Genomic DNA, 17,744 nt, shown 5'->3' with positions numbered 1-17,744 from the left:
CTTAAATCTCAACATAGTCTTCATTATGGCATTCTTCAAACTTGTTGGTCTTCTTGCTTCCTCTTAACTAGGAGCTCTTCTAGCCATTAGGTACGATGATAAGTATTGGTACAATTTCTCCCTGTTGAGCTCAAAACACCAACGTTGAGTTTGTGATTCTTCTTGGGAGAATCCTCTTGCCATAAACTTCTGCTTCATTCATCCCAATGCTTTCATTTGCTGAGAAAGCCTTAGCAACCTTTACAATGTACCTGCAACCCTCACTGGGGGTCATGGAAGAAACACTTATGACCCAACCAAAGAACAAGGACAAGACACTAACTAATAACAAAAACAACAACAATAATAATTGAGGAAGAGAGATATAAGATACTTATCTTTTGAGGGTTGAAGAGAATTTGTCAGCTCCCTCTTGATCCTTGCCATCTTACAAACTCATCATCCTTGTCCTTATTATTAGCATGTTGCTTTTCTTTCCTTCCTTTGCTAGGGTGTCTTCATGCAACAGAATCATCGATCTAGGTCCAAATCTAAGGTTTTATCCATAAACCCTAGGGCTTTCTCATCAAGACTTCAAGTCTTGTAGGATTCACAAACCCTAAATTTGCAATTCTCGTTTACACCTTTTGCAAGTCGAGCAAATGCAAATTCTCTTTTTCGTATCCAAATGTCCATTATGAAGTCCATCATGTCATTAAATAATCAAGGATATTACATAAGAGAACTAGCTTCATCAAGAATAATCTTCAAGAGGTCTCAGCAAGGTTCTGATTTCCTTTAGAGTCTTTAGCAATTTCTATCCATATAATTTGTTCATAGAGATGATTAATTTCGACGCCTTTTAAACTATTATAGTGGGGACAATCTCTTATTCTGGAAATGACAACCTTTCAAGTATTTTGGGCCTCTTCAAAATCAATGCAATAATAGTAATAATTTGTCCTCATTTTTCAAGAAAATTTCGGTCTCCAAGACTGATGTGGAACTTAGCCTCTTTTGCAGTGTGAATGATTTTTTTCCAAATCTAAACTCTATCCCTTAACAGATCAAGACACTTGAGCCAAGTGGATTCAATGTTCAATTTGTTATAACAAGTGACCTCAAAATAATCTTCTTCAGATTTAATAGTGCCTGCAAAGGACTAACATGGGGACTATTTGTCTTCTTGGCTTAGGCAGCCCTATACTTTTCAATGACAATACTTGCTTGCATATGTTCATTCCTCAAGCCAAGTTTGCTAGTTTTGCTGCATCGTTACTACTATCATTGTTGCTCAGGTACTTCGAGGTAATTGTCATTCTCATGCATAGTCTTTTGTTTGATGAGAGTAAATTGGTGGTATCTTCACAAGGCCATCTGGATGTGGCCTCTTGTTGGCACAAAAAAACTCAGATATTCAACAAATTCATATTTATTATTATTAAAACAGATAGAAGATGATTACAATTTGTGGGAGGCCCCTGACTTTATATTGCCTTGGGTGCCTCTTGGTGAATGGGCATGATCTTTGATCATGCCCTTTGCCTAATAACTACTTAATTAACTAATTTTTATATTACATTGCCTTCCTCCCAAAAAAATGCTTTGTCCTCAAAGCATACGTAACGGCAGATGTTGTTGACGAAATGCTTCAGTCTCCCAAGAAGCTTTTTCTTTTGGTAAGTCCTTCCACTTGATCAAGTATTCCATGATTACACGAGATTGAAGCTTCTTTTCTCTGGTGGATATGATACCTTCTGGTTCTAAAATGACCCTTCATCATCGAAGGATGGAAGCGTTGTTTGTGCTGATTGATGGTTGCCCAATGCCCTTTTAAGGAAGGATACATGGAAGACGTGAACTCGACTTTTATCCGAAAGGCTTAAACTATATGCAACTTCGCTGATCTTTTTGTTGATCTGGTATGGTCCGTAAACTTCGTTGCCAATTTATTTTTTCCTTTTTGTTTCGAGGACAATTGTTTGTATGGCTGGAGCTTGACAAATACCCATTCTCCAACTTCAAATTCTCTCTTGGTTCTAGTTCGGTCAACTTGTTGCTTCATACAGTCTCTTGCATTATTTAAATTTTCTTTTAGGGTTTGGACGATTTTTTGGGTTCCTTCTAGTTGGTTTTTAACAGCTGGTAGATTTGTCTGGACAGTAGCTAGATCCATCCATTTCGAAGGTTCGTACCCATACAAAGCTTGGAATGGAGTCCTTTTTGCTGACGTATGATAAGTAGAATTATACCACCACTCAATGAGATGCTGTTGACCTAGGTTGTCATTGATGTCAATATGGCAATATTCTAGATACTAGATGATGATATGAAGCCAAGGGGAAGCAGAGTAGATCCATGAAGAGACAGGAGCAAGGGCATCAGGATAGCCAAGCCCAGAGTTGCGGGGGAGCGCGCCCCCCCGAACCCGCTCCCAAACCGCGCTCCGGGCGGGAGCGGCTCTGGAGCGCGCTTCCGATTAAAAAAATTTCGCTCCCTACCAATTTTGGGAGCGCTGTTGGGAGCGTCGCTCTCGTCGCTCCTGGAGCGAAATTAAAAGCCCGGGAGCGATCGCTCCCGACTGCTCCCGACCTTTAAAAAATCGCTCCGGGAGCGAATAGGGATGCGCCGGGAGCGTTCCGACGAAAAAAAAGTCCGTGGACCCAAAAAATTATCAATTTAAAAAAAAATTGTTTTAAAAGCCCAATGGGCCAAAAAACATTTCATTATCACTTGAATGAGTTGAGAAGAGCTGGAGAGCAAGAGCAAAGGAGCGAGGAGAAGCGAGGAGCAAGCGCCGAGGAGCAAGGAGCAAGCCTGCAAAGAGGTAAGTAACTTAGTAATTTAGTTAGTTTAGTTAGTTTAATTTAGTTAGGTAGTAATATAGTTAGTTTAATTTAATTTATTTAGTTTATTAACCTTATTTAGTTTAAAAATCATGAATCTAAATTAAATTTATTAATCTAAATAAATTAAATTAATTTGCAGATTCAAAAGCCTACAAATATCAAACACCATGGACCTGCCTATATTTCTTGGCATTTTCCTCTTCTTGGTCCCTTTTATGGTTATTATGGTGCTGGAGAGTAGGAAACAGAGGGGCCAAACTGAAGAGGGGAATGAAGAAGCTGGAGAAAGTCGAATTGATGAAAACCCCGGTGAGGAGGAGCTAGAGGAGGGTGAACATGACCCTAAAAAAACTAAACAAGACCAAACCCCATTGTGGAAATATGTTAACAGGGCTGAAATAGGGAGAGGGGGTGGAACCACTAAATTTCATTGCCCCCATTGCAACAATGATTACACAGGTTCATACACCCATGCTAGAAGACACCTCTACGGGAAAAGGCCATGGGATGGAGACAAACAAATAGGAATCAAAACTTGTCCAGCGGTGTCAGCAGCAGAGAGAGCCAAATACATAAGGGAAGAGGAAGAAGCCCAATACAAGTCAAAAAAATCAAGGGGTTTCTTTGAACCAAGCTCACAATCACAAAGAACTCCTTCAGCATCCTCCCAAGGCAGTGGATATGGAGGCACAGGGTCATTAGCTTTAAGGTGTAGAACCATATCAGATTTCCTTGATGAGGGGTGTAGGAATGATGTGGATTCAAAGGTTTATAGGTTTCTCTATGCATGTGGGATACCATTCAATGTTCTTTGCTCACCTTATTGGCACGAAATGGTTTCTGCCATAAGTGATGCCCCTAAAGGATACAAGAGCCCTCGGTATGACAAGGCAAGAACCGTTGGCCTTGATCATGAAAAAGCAAAAATATCACATTCTTTGAATAGAATGACAAGTTCTTGGACTGACCATGGGGTGTCCATTGTATCTGATGGATGGACAAATGTAAAAGGCAAGCCATTGATAAGTGTTTTTGCTGTGTCTGTTAGTGGTCCCATCTTTCTAACTGCACATGATTACTCAGACAAGTTCAGGACCGCCATCAACATTGCAGAAGCATTACTTGAAACAATTGACCGTATTGGGCCATACAATGTCATCCAAGTCATCACTGATAATGATCCTAATTGTAAGGCAGCGGGAGCAATTATTGAGGATAAATACCCCAACATATTTTGGTCTGCATGTTTGGTTCACACATTGAACCTTCTGATGCATGATGTTGTCAAAAACAAAAATGCACAATACCAATGGATTGGTGATTTGTACAAGAAAGACAAACAAATGATAAAATTTATTACAAATCATAGCAATACCCATGGTCTTTTCTGCAGTCACTCGATATTGGAGTTGTTGAAGATTGCGAAGACCAGATTTGGTAGCTATTACCTCACCTTCAGACGCCTTTTGAAGGTAAGAGGCTCATTAGCTAGCATGGTATCAAGTCCACATTGGCAGGTATTAAAGGAAAGGGCTACAAATGTAGCTGACAGGCGAGGTTTTGAACTGGTGGAGGAGGCCGCTCTTGATGGTCAGTTTTGGACAAGTGTGAGGCAAGTATTGGATTTCACCAAGCCCATTTATCACATGATTCGGTTTGCAGATACAGACAAAACAGTGATTGGCGAGGTGTATGAGCAGATGGATACCATGTTGGGGCAAATAAAAGATATTGTTCATAACAGAGATCCCGACATGTACAATCTGATTCACGATTGTGTGTGTGAACAGTGGAATAGACTTAATATTCCACTACATTGCTTGGCGTATACCCTTACGCCAAAATACTACTCTACATCTTGGTTGGGCCAACCTGCACCAGGGGGGTGGGATTAGGACCAAACCCCATTTAGATGCAGAGGTAACTAGAGGATATCTAGAAGCATTAAAAAAGTTGATACCTGACAGGGAGGAATGTGCAGCTGTGCGCCTTGAAATAGGCAAATACTTCAATGGCATTGGTTTGTATGGCAACTTCCATGCAATGGACAACAGAGATAGATTTGATACTCTCACATGGTGGGAAACATATGGCGGCCAGGGACTTTTGCCAAAATTGGCAAAAAAAGTTCTTTCACAGGTTGTAAATACTTCTTCTGCAGAGAGGTGTTAGAGCACCTACAGCTTCATACATAATGTGAGAAGAAACAGACTCAATGAAAACCGAGCAGAAAGCTTGGTTTATGTGCACTACAACTTGAGGTTGTTGAGTCCTTACTGCGATCGGGCTTATGAGGATCCCACATATAAAATTTGGGACAATCACCCAGAGGATGACAATTTGGAGGATGACATTGTACATCTTGAAGAACTGGAAGAGGAACTTGTAAGGGATGAAGATGAAGCAGCTGCAGCAGTGATGCCACCTCCACCTCCACCATCCAGTTGTAGTGCTCGAGGTCCGAGTCTTGTTCCTTTGCTGTCGCCACCTCCATCTACACCCTCACGTGGAGGTTCTAGTTCTGGTCGTCGGTCTGTGCGGGAGACTCCTAGAAGACCACCACGACCTGCTTATACTCCTGGAGACTCTCGTGGCAAGGGCCACATGTAGATTTACAGTTTACTTGTCTTTTTTATTTTCTATTAGACATTAGTTTTCATAACTGTTGAGTTTTGAGCCCTTGACTCTTGACCCTTGACTCTTTCATATCATAATGATATTTTTTGTAAACAATATATCACCGTGACAATGAAAATTTGAAGTTTGAAGTTGGGCCTTGGCAATTTGATTGTGAATTATGAATATGATGCTTCGTGAAAGACTAAAGTTGTTTCATTTCATTTCATTATTCATGTTTCATTTTATAAATTTATAACATTTCATATCATGTTAATAGTTAGAAGTTAGGACTTAGAAATATCTAAGATATTACTTCTTGTAATGGTTAAACTTAGCTTACAAGTACAACTTTTGTGATCAATGATGATAAATGTTATATATTGAATTTTCAATTTTCGATTGCATTCAGGTCTATCCTCACCATCAATTCTTGATCCGGCGTGGCCCCTATGGAAGTCAGCTGATCCCAGATCTCTTTCAATTGATCGAGGAAGGTGTCGATCTGTTCTCCCTTCTGCATTTGGTATGACCGCCGCTGATTTTTTAGTAGCATCGTCCTCTGCATGGAAGTATGCCGATACAATTTCGTCAGGGCCTCCCACATCACATTTGTCATTTCCTTTTCGGCAATATGTGGTACTACATGGTCCTTGACCCTGTCAAGGATGATGCTCTTGGCCCTCGCCATTGCTTCCTCATACTTGTTGTTCTCAACTAGGTCAACTAAGATCGCTATCGTCTTCAAGGCGAAGTGCTTGAGACGATTCCTGTCTAGAACGGACAAGATTCTGGCCTTCTAGACTACAAAGTTTGAGGCTTCAACCAGTCTGTCCTGTTCTCTTACCCCGTTGAATGCCAATTCGTTGCTCCTCTAATTCCCTTATGGAAGTTCTCAATGTGACTCCCTCTGAGCCTCGATTTCCTTATTGGAAACCCCTCTGCCAAATGTCGAGATGCCCCCACTTCGATCGTTAGTGCAATTGCACCACTGATCTGGATTTCTTGGCTAGAAATCCTCGCTAGCAACTCCCTCCTTCTTGGTCTTGCCTTGTTAGGTACTGTTCTGACCACAGTACCCCACCAACTTCACTCCGCAACTTCTCCATAGCCTCCTATGCCCCAAGAAACTGAAGGTTAGAGCCTCTAGACTCTGCACAATCCCCGCACCAGCAAAATCCACACCTCCTAGCCACGGGCGTCAATCCTTCCAGACTGAGAAAGATGACCGGGCACTGCGTAGGTCAGGTCTCCTCTTTTTTGCCACTGCGTTGATCCTTCTCCCAACTCAAACTTGATGACGTAGGCACTTTGTCACTCCTTCCTTGCTGCTTTTCCACTAGGAACAACTTCTGTCACTTGGGACCGTTGTTTCTGCTGCTACTGCTCTGCTCGACGGATGCCCTCAGTTATCCTGTGATCTGCAACCACACTCCGATACCATGTTGGAATTTCTAAATCTAACTGTTAGAAATCCTTCCTGTACTTTCTGATTTATTTCTTCCTACTTGTTCTGTTAATTAACAAGTTATTTACTGTGTAACTACTGAAAATAAATACAAGTACAATCTCAACACATACAGATCATCAATTGAAGGAAAAACAAGCACACAAGTGACACCATTATTTTTGGACTAATGTCCCCCGGAAAAACCCAATGTGGGAAAACCAGTGCAACTATCTGAGGGTTTTATTATTAAGTAGTTTCAGAATACAATCTGGGTGCCAGAAATGGCTCACCCAACAAAGAATGTCCGCGACAGTAGTACCTTTCAGTGGGAGACAGATATCAGCCCCAATCTGCCCCACGAAATCTCCTAGCGTCAACCTCTAGGGTCTGCGTCAGCCTCTGGAGCCTCTGCGTCTCCCAGGCTGGCCCTCCTCAGGTTCTGCGTAGCTCTTGGCTGCCTCTGCGTGGCCTCTGGCTACGTCTGCGTGGCCTCTAGCTAGTTATGTGTCAACCTCCTCCCAGCTTCTGCGTTGATGCTCGCAGTACTATCTCTGCCTCTCTGCTACTGCATTCAGTGCCCCTCAGCTGCAACTCTGATCACTCCTTCGATTTCCTCATCAAGCCCTGCCCCAGTTAATCGAATTCTTGATCAACTCAGTGTGTTCTCCAAGTCAGTTTCAGAGGGTGTACCACTCTCACTGGTCCCAAACCAGTATCATTGATCCCAGATCAAAGGAGGTCATCCTAACATAGGGAGTACGGTAGATAGAACGATGCGTCCATTGATAGAACTACTATGGTCCCTATCTTCATTTCCCTGCTCATTGATCAGATGAGAGGTACTTCCCATGAGTCCCAGATTGCATGGGTAGGATGCCTCGATAGGAGAACTAATCATCTTGTCCACAGGAGAACGAATCATCTTGTCCAGTGGATGCCATAGAGAACTAATCATGTTGGCCTACAAGAGAATGAATCATCCTGTTCCACAATCACCATGGAGAACAAATCATCCTGGTCCACAGGAGAACTAATCATCTTGTTCCATTCGCCACGGGGTGTCAAGGGAAAATTGAACCTTTTACCCTGTACAAAGTGCACCAACAGGGGATGGTGAGCTACCCTGTGGTCATATGTTGCTCCAAGAAGTACCCTGCGCCCCCCCTGGAGCTCCCAAAGCTCAGTACATCATACTTGACCCTTAAAAGAGGGTCTTTGAATGACTCCAAGTCGTTCTTTGAAAGTCAGAAATTTGACCTTTCCTAGCGGCTTTGTCAAAATGTTGGCAACTTGTTCATCTGTAATGTTGGAGCCTTATAGCTCCCCGCTGCACCATGTCACAAATATAGAAGTACCTGATATCGATATGCTTGGAGCGATCATGGAATACTGGATTCTCTGATAAACGAATCCCGCTCTGGTTGTCACATAGGATCACGATGGTATCCTATGTAAAGCCATACAACTCACTGAAGAGCTTTCATAACTAGACTGCTTCACAGGAGGCCATGCTAGGAGCAATGTACTCTACCTCGGCGGTGCTCAAAGCCATAGACTTCTGCTTCCTGCTCATCCAGGATATCGAAGCAGATCACAAGGAGAAACAACACCCGGAAGTGCTCTTACGATCCACCACATTGCTTGCCTAATCAGCGTCAGTATATCCAAGTAGTCTCACATTTCCAGCAATGTATCTTAACCCATAAGTAATTGTGCCACGAAGATATCTCAGCAGATTCGTGGTACCAATCCAATGTATGTGGTGAGGTTCAACCATGTGCTGACTGCAAAGCATATATCTGGATGGGAGTTTACTAGGAACATCAATGCTCCGACGAGTTGATGATACTCGGTGCTATTTCGTAAAACAGGTCCAGCATCACTACCGCTTAACTTCTTGAAGTCAAGCTCCATCGGGGTGGTTACGGGCTTGTAGTCCACCATGTCGAATCTCTCTAATATTTTCACCACATATTCTCCTTGAGATAGGAAAATCTCCCCTGGTTTCTGCTAGACTTCCAGTCCTAGGAAATAGTGCATAAGTCCTAGGTCTTTCATCTCGAACTTAGAAGCCAACTCCCTCTTACATTCATGAATGAGAGGGTCTGCACCTGTTAAAAAGAGGTCGTCAACATATAGCACCAGTATGAGAGGCTTGTCATCTATAACCTTAAAGTAAAGGTTGGGGTCGGCTTCACTCCTAGTGAATTCCAGCTTCATCAAGTAGCTATCGATCCTCTCATACCATGCTCAGGGTGCTTGCTTTAGCCCATTGAGGGCCTTCTTCAACCTGCACACATGAGATTCTCGATCATGAATCTCAAATCCTTCGGGTTGCATCACATAGACCTCTTCTTTGATCGAACCCTGTAAGAACTCAGTCTTGACATCCATCTGATGTAGGTTCCATCCTTATGAAGCAGCAAGGGCTATGATCGAGCAGATGGTGGTATATCGGGCAACAGGTGCAAATATCTCGTCATAGTCTATACCTTCCTTCTAGGAGAAGCCACGAGCGATAAAACGAGCCTTATACTTTTCCGCACTTCCATCAACTGCATGCTTTATCTTGTAAAGCCATTTTGAAGTGACAACTGCCTTGTCCTGGGGTCTGGGGACTACATCCCAGACATTGTTCTTCATAATAGACTCATATTCTTCAGTCATAGCATCCTTCCATACTTGATGCTTGACGACATCTGTGAATGATGAAGGCTCATTTTGGATGATCGTGCTCATGATGGTCAGGTATCCCTGATACCTGTTTAGTTTCTTACTTTCACAGAAGGTTCCTCGGGGTGCTGTGTGTCCTTCAGCATCATCAAGTGTCCCCCTAAGCCATGAAGGCCTCTTCCTTGAAGAGGAGGGCTCAGGCGGAGGAGGATCAATAGGATCCAGGGTTCTTCCACATCGGGCATTGTATCCTCTTCTTTTTCTTTCGGTTCCCTGGTGTCAGCTTCTTGAGTGTTCCTCAAAGTAGGAAGATTGTCCACCTTGCTAAGGGCCATATCTTCATCAAAGGTGACATCATGACTAATCTCGACTTCCCTTTGACCAGCGGTGAACATTTCTTCAGGAGTTTTGGAACCCAATGCTTGATGAGGCCATCGGTTTTGTACATATATAGCGGTGTTCACAGCTTCGGCCCATAGAAACTTTGGAAGTCTTTGATCATGGAGCATAGCACAGACAACTTCCACAATCGTACGATTCTTCCTTTCCGCCACACCATTCTGCTCAGGAGTATAGGGTGTTGTGGTCTCCCTCTTAATGCCAACCTCTTTGCAAAAGTCATGAAACTGATTGGATTCATATTCAGTCCCATTATCTGTCCTTAGGATCTTGATCTTCTTTTCGGTTTGATTCTCGATCAAGGCTTTGAAGTGTCGAAACTAGGAGAACACTTCATCCTTCTTTTTGAAGAAATATATCCAAGTCTTGCGAGAATAATCATCTGTAGAAGTGAGGTAATATAAATATCCTCCCAAAGAGTTCACATGCATCATACCGGATATGTTTGAGTGAACCAACTGCAATATATCGGAGGTCTTGCTTTGGCTTGAAGGGAATGGTCCCCTTTTGAGCTTCCCTTGGGCACATCTTGGACATACACCTTCTTGCTCTAATATGAACTCGGGCATCCCAGTTACCATTTTTCTTACATCAGGTAGAGCTTTATAATGAAGGTGAGCAAACCTTCGATGCCATAATTCGGATTGAAGAAACGTGTCACAAGTCATGACACCCAACGGACTTCCTCCGTCCTGATATAATGAATCAACTCGAAACCCAAGAGTAAAAGCAACTTTAAAGTTCTTTTTCCGTACACGTACCTTGCCATCGCTGAAAGCCACCTTGTAGCCTTTGTCTTCCATTGCCGAAATGGACACCAGGTTCTTTTTGAGATCAGGTAATATAATACATCTTGTAAGTGGATGGTATTACCCTGATTTAGTTGAAGAGTGACATTTCCTACGCCTTTCACGGGATATTTTGAATTGTCTCCAAAAACAATTTCCAGGTTGGTTTCTTTTTCTACCAGATTATAGAGAGCTTCTTTGTAACCAGTGAAATGCCTTGGGGCACCACTATCAATAAGCCAATTTCCCAGCGAGTCTGGGGGAGCAGTAGTAGATAGAGCAGCTGGTAGATAAGATTCATCTTGTTTATTGTCAACAATGTTAAATTCATACTTGGAATTTCTTGCCTTCTTGAATGGTTGTCCTCTTGATTTCTGGGACTTCTTTTACCTCTACCATTTGACTTGCCATTCCTTTGATTGCTTTGAGAGGGATTTTGATCATTGTCCCGATGTGAGTCCCTTTTATCAGGGCACTCCCTTGCATAGTGACCCGTTTTATTGCAATTGTAACATCGTCCTTTTCTTCCACCCTTTGGTCCAGCCTTTCCTTTGAATTTAGCCCCGGAATTGTTTCTTCTTTTAGTATGAGAAGAAAAGGCAGAGGGATGACCTTTAAGTATGGGTATTTCTTGCTCTTCCATCCTTGTTTCTTCTTGAATGTATCTGACCATTAATTCCTCAAATCCAGGGCTTACGTTATTGTTGAGAAGAGTAGCCCTGAATATATACCATTCAGATGGTAGTCCTCCAAGAGTGGTGAGTGTCATTTCCCTGTCAGGAATTACTTTCCCAATAGATAGGAGATCGTTCTTGATCTCGGTGATTCTTAAGAAGTATGCTTGCATACTCTCATCTTTGCCCTTCTTAATTTCCTTCAGCTTATTTCTAAGAAACAAGACTTGATTTGCATCATTAACTTTAAATAAACTCACCAGTCTATCATAGATTTCCTCGGAGGTGTTCAGCTTAGAAACATAGGCCACCAAGCGTTTGTTGACAGAGTCCCGAATGATCTTCTTTGCTTTGACTTCTCCCTTGGTCCATTTGTTCCTAGCAACAACAGATGCATTTGATGAAGGCTTAACAATTCCGCCTCTCACATGGTCCAACACTTCCTGTTCTTCTAATGTTAGATTGAGAGACATCTTCCATCTGTGATAGTCAGACTTCTCACGGAGTTTGTCTCCAGCAGGGAAGTGTGTTGAGCACCCCATGATTTCTTTCAGATAGCCTTGCCAACCTTCTCTTTGGTGATTGCTCTTTCTCTTGCTTGGGCTTTGTCTTCACCTCAGCTCTGATACCATGTTAAGTTATGGTATGTTCTAGGCTTAGAGCAGTTTACTTGTCTTTCTTATTATATCCACAAATTAGCAATCACATGTACATTAAGTAAAGTGCAGATAGAACATTTAAACGATCAACAGAAAACAAGCCAAGACAAGAGACACAAGATGTGGCGGCTAGCTAGGGACAAACCCCAATATGGGGAAACCCTTTGATCAAATCTTCTTTTATCTTCAATAATTCAGCAGAGAGAAATAGTACAAAGATCTGATTTATATCAGCAACAGAAAAACCTAGATCAAATTCGTCAAGTCTCCACTGGTGAGTCGTTCACCGTGCGCTAGTCCAAGACTTCGCCGTGCACCAGTCCAAGACTTCGCCGTGCACCAGTCTAAGACTTCGCCCTGCATCAGTCCAAGACTTCGCCGTGCACCAATCCAAGACTTCGCCGCGTATCAGTCCAAGACTTCGCCGTCCACCAGTCCAAGACTTCGCCGCGCACCAGTCCAAGACTTCTCCATGCATCAGTCCTAGACTTCGAACGATCTGTTTCGGCTCGGGTGAGAGAGAGAGCCTTTCTACGCAGGAGAGAGAAGAGACTCTTTTCTTGCGTAGGAGAGAGAGATATGATGAGAAGTGAGTGACTAAATGAGGAGGAGTCATCCTGTATTTATATCCAAACATTGAAGGTTAATAGATGTCTTTGTTGGGTGTCTGAGCCTACATAAGTTGCTCGCTGACTTTGATAGTTTGTTAATAATCAAAATAAATTCATATCTCCATAAATACTTATCGGAATCAAATGATCTTTAGATCAACCGTACACCTCTCGACGAGAGGAATCTAGGAAAAATACCATCAGCCATGAATAAGGTGACCGACATGGAGTTTGGCCCTAGTTGCCAATTTTAACAGGTTGTTCCCAGCAGTTTCGGCTTCTGCCCTTTGCGTCAACCTTCGCGGCTGTTCCGGCAGTTCTCGGGAGTTCTGACAGTTTCGGCAATTCCGGTTTTTTCGGGCAGTTCCGACAGTTCCAGCTATTCTCGGCAATTCCAGCTATTCCCGGCAGTGCTAGCAGTTCCGGCTTTTCTCAACAATTCCGGTAGTTCCCGACAGTTCTCGACAGTTTTAGTAATTCTGGCTGTTCCCGACAGTTTCGACAATTCCAACTATTCCCGACAATTCCAACTATTCCCGACAGTTCCAGCAGTTTTGGCAATTCCAGCTATTTCCGACAATTCTGTCTATTCCCGGCAGTTCTAGCAGTTCCAGCTTTTCCCAACAGTTCCCGGCAGTTCTAGCAGTTCCGACAATTCCGTCTATTCCCGATAGTTCCAGTAGTTTCGGCTTTTCCTTGTAGTTCCGACAATTCCGGCTATTCCGGCTATTCCGGCATTTTCGACTTTTCTCGGCAATTTTGACAGTTTCGGCTTTTCCCGGTAGTTCCAGCAGTTTCGGCAGTTCCGGCTGTTCGCGGCAGTTCCGGCAATCCTGGCAATTCCGGCTATTCCCTGTAGTTTCGGCTTCTGCCCTCCGGATTAGGGCAGCGTTATCCCTTAGGATCTCTCCTCCTACTAAAACCCAAAGACAAGTAGAGAGGAAGAGATCCCAAGTGTGTTGAAATGACTTGAAGGCCACCTCTATTTATAATAAAACGTTGAGCACAAGTGGGGTTTATTTGGTTGCTAGCCGACCTTGACGAATTGTCCCATAACAGAAATAAATTCAAATCTTCGGAATCGGATGATCTTTAGATCAATCCTACACCTTTTGATGAGAGGGATCCAAGAAAAATATTAGCTTTCATTAATAATATGACCCACATGGAGTTTGGCCCTAGTTGCCAATTTTAACACTCCCTCTCAACTAGGGAGAACTCCATCCGTTGATCCATATGTTCGACTTTACTATCTTTGCCATTAGTGCCCTGCACTGCTCTGCTAAACCATGAAGAAGAAGAATTGATCAAGAATGTTTCATACCATTTTCTACTGACCTGAAGTCAGTTTCATCTGAAGAGAGTGTGTCACATCTCTCTTACTGACACAAAGTCAGTTTTATTGATCCCAGATCAATATCACACGAGAGTGTCTCAAACCACTCATACTGATCCTAGATCAGTTTCATTGATCCCAGATCAATGGAGGTCATCCTAGCATAGGGAGTACGGTAGATATGACGATGCGTCCATCGATAGTACTACTATGGTCCCTAACCCCATTTCCCTGCTCATTGATCAGATGAGAGGTACTTCCCATGAGTCCCAGACTGCATGGGTAGGATGCCTCGACAGGAGAACTAATCATCCTGTCCATAGGAGAACGAATCATCCTGCCCCACAGTCGCCACGGGAGAACTAATCACCCCGGCACACAGGAGAACTAATCATCCTGTTCCACAGGCACGGGAGAACTAATCATCCCAACCCACAGGAGAGCTAATCATCCTGTTCCATAGTTGCCACGGGAGAACTAATCATCCCGACCCACAAGAGAACTAATAATCTCGTTCCATAGTTGCCATGAGAGAACTAATCATCTCGGCCCACAGGAGAACTAATCATCTTGTTCCACAGTTGCCACGGGAGAACTAATCATCGCAGCCCACAAGAGAACTAATCATCCTGTTCCACAGTCGCCACGGGGTATCACAGGTGAAGGTTGAACCTGTCATCTTGTACATAGCGCACCACCAGAGGAGGGTGAGTCGCCTTGTGGTCGTATGTTGCTCCAGTAAGTACCCCAAGCCCCCTAGCGCACCACCAGAGGAGGGTGAGTCGCCTTGTGGTCGTATGTTGCTCCAGTAAGTACCCCAAGCCCCCTAGAGCTCCTAGAGCTCAATGCATGCAACATGTAGGACCCTTATAAGAAGCTCTAGTGATCCTCCACACTGCCTGCCCAGTCAGCATTCGAATAATCATGCAGTTTCATATTTCTGACAGTGTATCTCGATCCATGAGAGATTGTGCCCCGAAGATATCTTAGAAGATTCTTGGCACCAATCCAGTGAGGCTCAACCAAATATGAGCTAACCATGCTAATTGCAAAACATATGTTCGGACAGAAGTTCACCAAGAACATCAACGCGAATGAGTTTATGAAACTCAGAGGCATTTCCCAAATCTGGTCCGACATCACTACCATATAACTTCTGAAAGTTAAGATCCTTGAGGTAGTCACGGGCTTGTAGTTTACCATTTCACATCCAGAATCCAACTCCCTCTTACTTCTTCAAGTGAGAGGGTCTGCACCTGTTAGAAATAGGTCGTCCTCATAAGGTGCCGGTATGAGAGGTCTATCATCCACAACCTTCGGGTCATGGTTTGGATCGGTTTCACTCCTAGTGAATCTCAGCTTCATCAGACAGCTATCAATCCTCTCATACTACGCCTAGGGTGTGAAGCATAAAAACTATGGCTGAAGCAAGAAAACTGATAGCTTGAAGACTTAATATGCTAAAATACACGAGGTATTTAAAATAATAATTTATTAATATGTATAAAATGTATAAGATGATGAATGTTTCCAACGAGGACCCACATTTATATACCTAAGTAGGTGTCCTTTCATGAATGGGCATGTCTTTTAGACTTGCCTTTTCACTTAATTCAATGACGATTTAACCTAATTAATATTTATATTTATTTTATTTATTTAATTGTTATGAATTATATTCATAACACAGCCCCTTCCTTCAGAAGCTTTGTCCTCAATGCTATATTGCCAGCAATTTTCTTCACTTAGTGTCTGTCGTCTCGATGTGTACAATCTGGTCATCGATTCGTCATGTAGCTTATCAGTACTATTTCCTTGGATTTTTTTTTAATTAACTCAATTATTATTATTATTATTATTTTTTGTTATTTTTATATTGATTTTTTTTTAATATAGTTAAATTAAATTAATTAAATTACTATATTGTAACTATTATATAGTTATTGTGAAACGAAATTATGTGGTGCTTGTTATAGTGTCGAACCACAATATACACTATGTATATTAACTTAACGTATTTGTCGAGCACGTCATGTCTTTCGACCCGAGGAGGTGGCGTTTGATGGGAGACGATAGTAGCATTTTACACTGAATGTTTGTGTGGACAGTTTGTCGGCTATCCGATTAAAGGAGCACGGGCCTGCACAATGTTCACTGTTTAACGTATGGGCAGTTGTGTGCAGCGTATTCAAATATCCCACTAGCATCAATCATAGGCCCGACATCACCGATAGGCTTCAATACATACTCCTTTCCAGTGGTGTGATTGATAAGCTTATTTCCCTCAATCTCCACAGTGACAATATCACCAGTTTTGCATTCGTCGCAAACACGACACTCGCTCTCCAGTGGATAGATCTCACCAGTGGCCACAGAGTTCCTGAAAAATATCCTGGCATAGTACTCCACCACTACAGCCTTCACTCCTGCTGCCCCAAGAGCCACAGGGGCATGCTCTCTGGATGATCCACATCCAAAATTGGCCCCAACAATGACAATGGAATATTGGGTTTTAGTCTGGCCATCTTCAATGAATCTACCATATCTAGCAGGAAGGCCAATCATGGCATAACTGCCCAACTTTTTGTATTCGTCTGGATTGGAGGGCAGAAGGGTTAAATATTTTGCTGGGATGATTTGATCAGTGTCTATGTTGTCGTCTACCACAAAGAATTTTCCATGAAAATTTTTCTTGTTTGGCTCTATGGGTGCATCATAAGATTGAGATGCTAGTGCTCTTGGGGGATTCGGTATAGAGTATGTTGATATTCTGTATTTTCGTGGGGTAGAAAAATGCAAGTTTAGGGCATTTTTGTGCAGAGATGCAGTGAGATATGTCGAGTATGATGCAGAGCTAACTTTGAGCTTGTACTTGCAGCACAATGCGTCAAATTTGTGCTTACCGATGAAGACCGTGTAGCATTTATAACCGCCATTGGCATCTTATGAGCAAGAGTGCCAAGAGCTTCCGAAAATAAGAGTCCACAGAAAAGTCGTATTGAACCCCTTATTATTGTAACCCTCGCGTTCGGTAGAACCACGGTCGTTCCAGGGTTCATTAGATGCACTTGTGAACCTTTGACAATAAATAAAATGACAACGCTGCTCAAAGCCATTTTTGGTTGATTTTCAAAAGAAACCGCACTCCACACTATTGTTTCCCGATACTCAGTAATCGGTAGCAACTGCAAAGAAGATTCAGGTTTGGCTTTCGCATCAGCAAGGACAAAATCGTCCTCCTGGAATATTGAAATTGTATCAAGCACTGCAGACTTAATTTTATTTATTGCATGTTTTTGACATGCCTCAACTTCATCTTTCCCAGTTTGGCATGTTGCAGAAGCCTTGTTCTGAATCACTTCGCTTGGCTGGCTAGTTTGAAAGGGTTTCCAACATCCAACATTTTTATCTATCTCACCAGACTGGGTGAAATCCACTGAGCCATAAATACTCTCTCTAGTGGGGACATTCTTTGTTCCAATCTCAAATGTGAAAGTATCGCTAATTTGAGACATAGTTTTTGCTTCTAAACCTCCATATTCAGTCCCAACCTTCTCCACTTTATCATCCCCCTCATTGGAAACATAGGACAATTTTACAGACTCGACAAGATCATTATTCTCAATAGAAGGCCGATCAACATTTGGAAGGAGAAAACAACTTTGCAAATGATTATCATCTTTATTTTCATCAAATATATCATTTATTGC

General features: G+C 42.6%; 1 protein-coding gene and 1 pseudogene across 2 annotated transcripts in view; one reads left to right on the top strand and one right to left on the bottom strand.

Annotated features, from left to right (window-relative positions):
- Nucleotides 1–17,744, top strand: part of LOC149174412 (nicotinamide adenine dinucleotide transporter 1, chloroplastic-like) — a 237,082-nt gene that overhangs the window by 176,408 nt on the left and 42,930 nt on the right. The window lies entirely within an intron of this gene.
- On the bottom strand, nt 16,186–17,049 carry LOC149174413 (3-isopropylmalate dehydratase small subunit 1 pseudogene; annotated as a pseudogene).

This window comes from Pinus tabuliformis, chromosome 4_1 (genome assembly GCF_031772625.1).
Source record: "Pinus tabuliformis cultivar Carrire ecotype Pingquan chromosome 4_1, CPIR1, whole genome shotgun sequence".
Taxonomy (NCBI): Eukaryota; Viridiplantae; Streptophyta; class Pinopsida; order Pinales; family Pinaceae; genus Pinus; species Pinus tabuliformis.
This window is presented reverse-complemented; position numbering and strand designations above follow the sequence as displayed.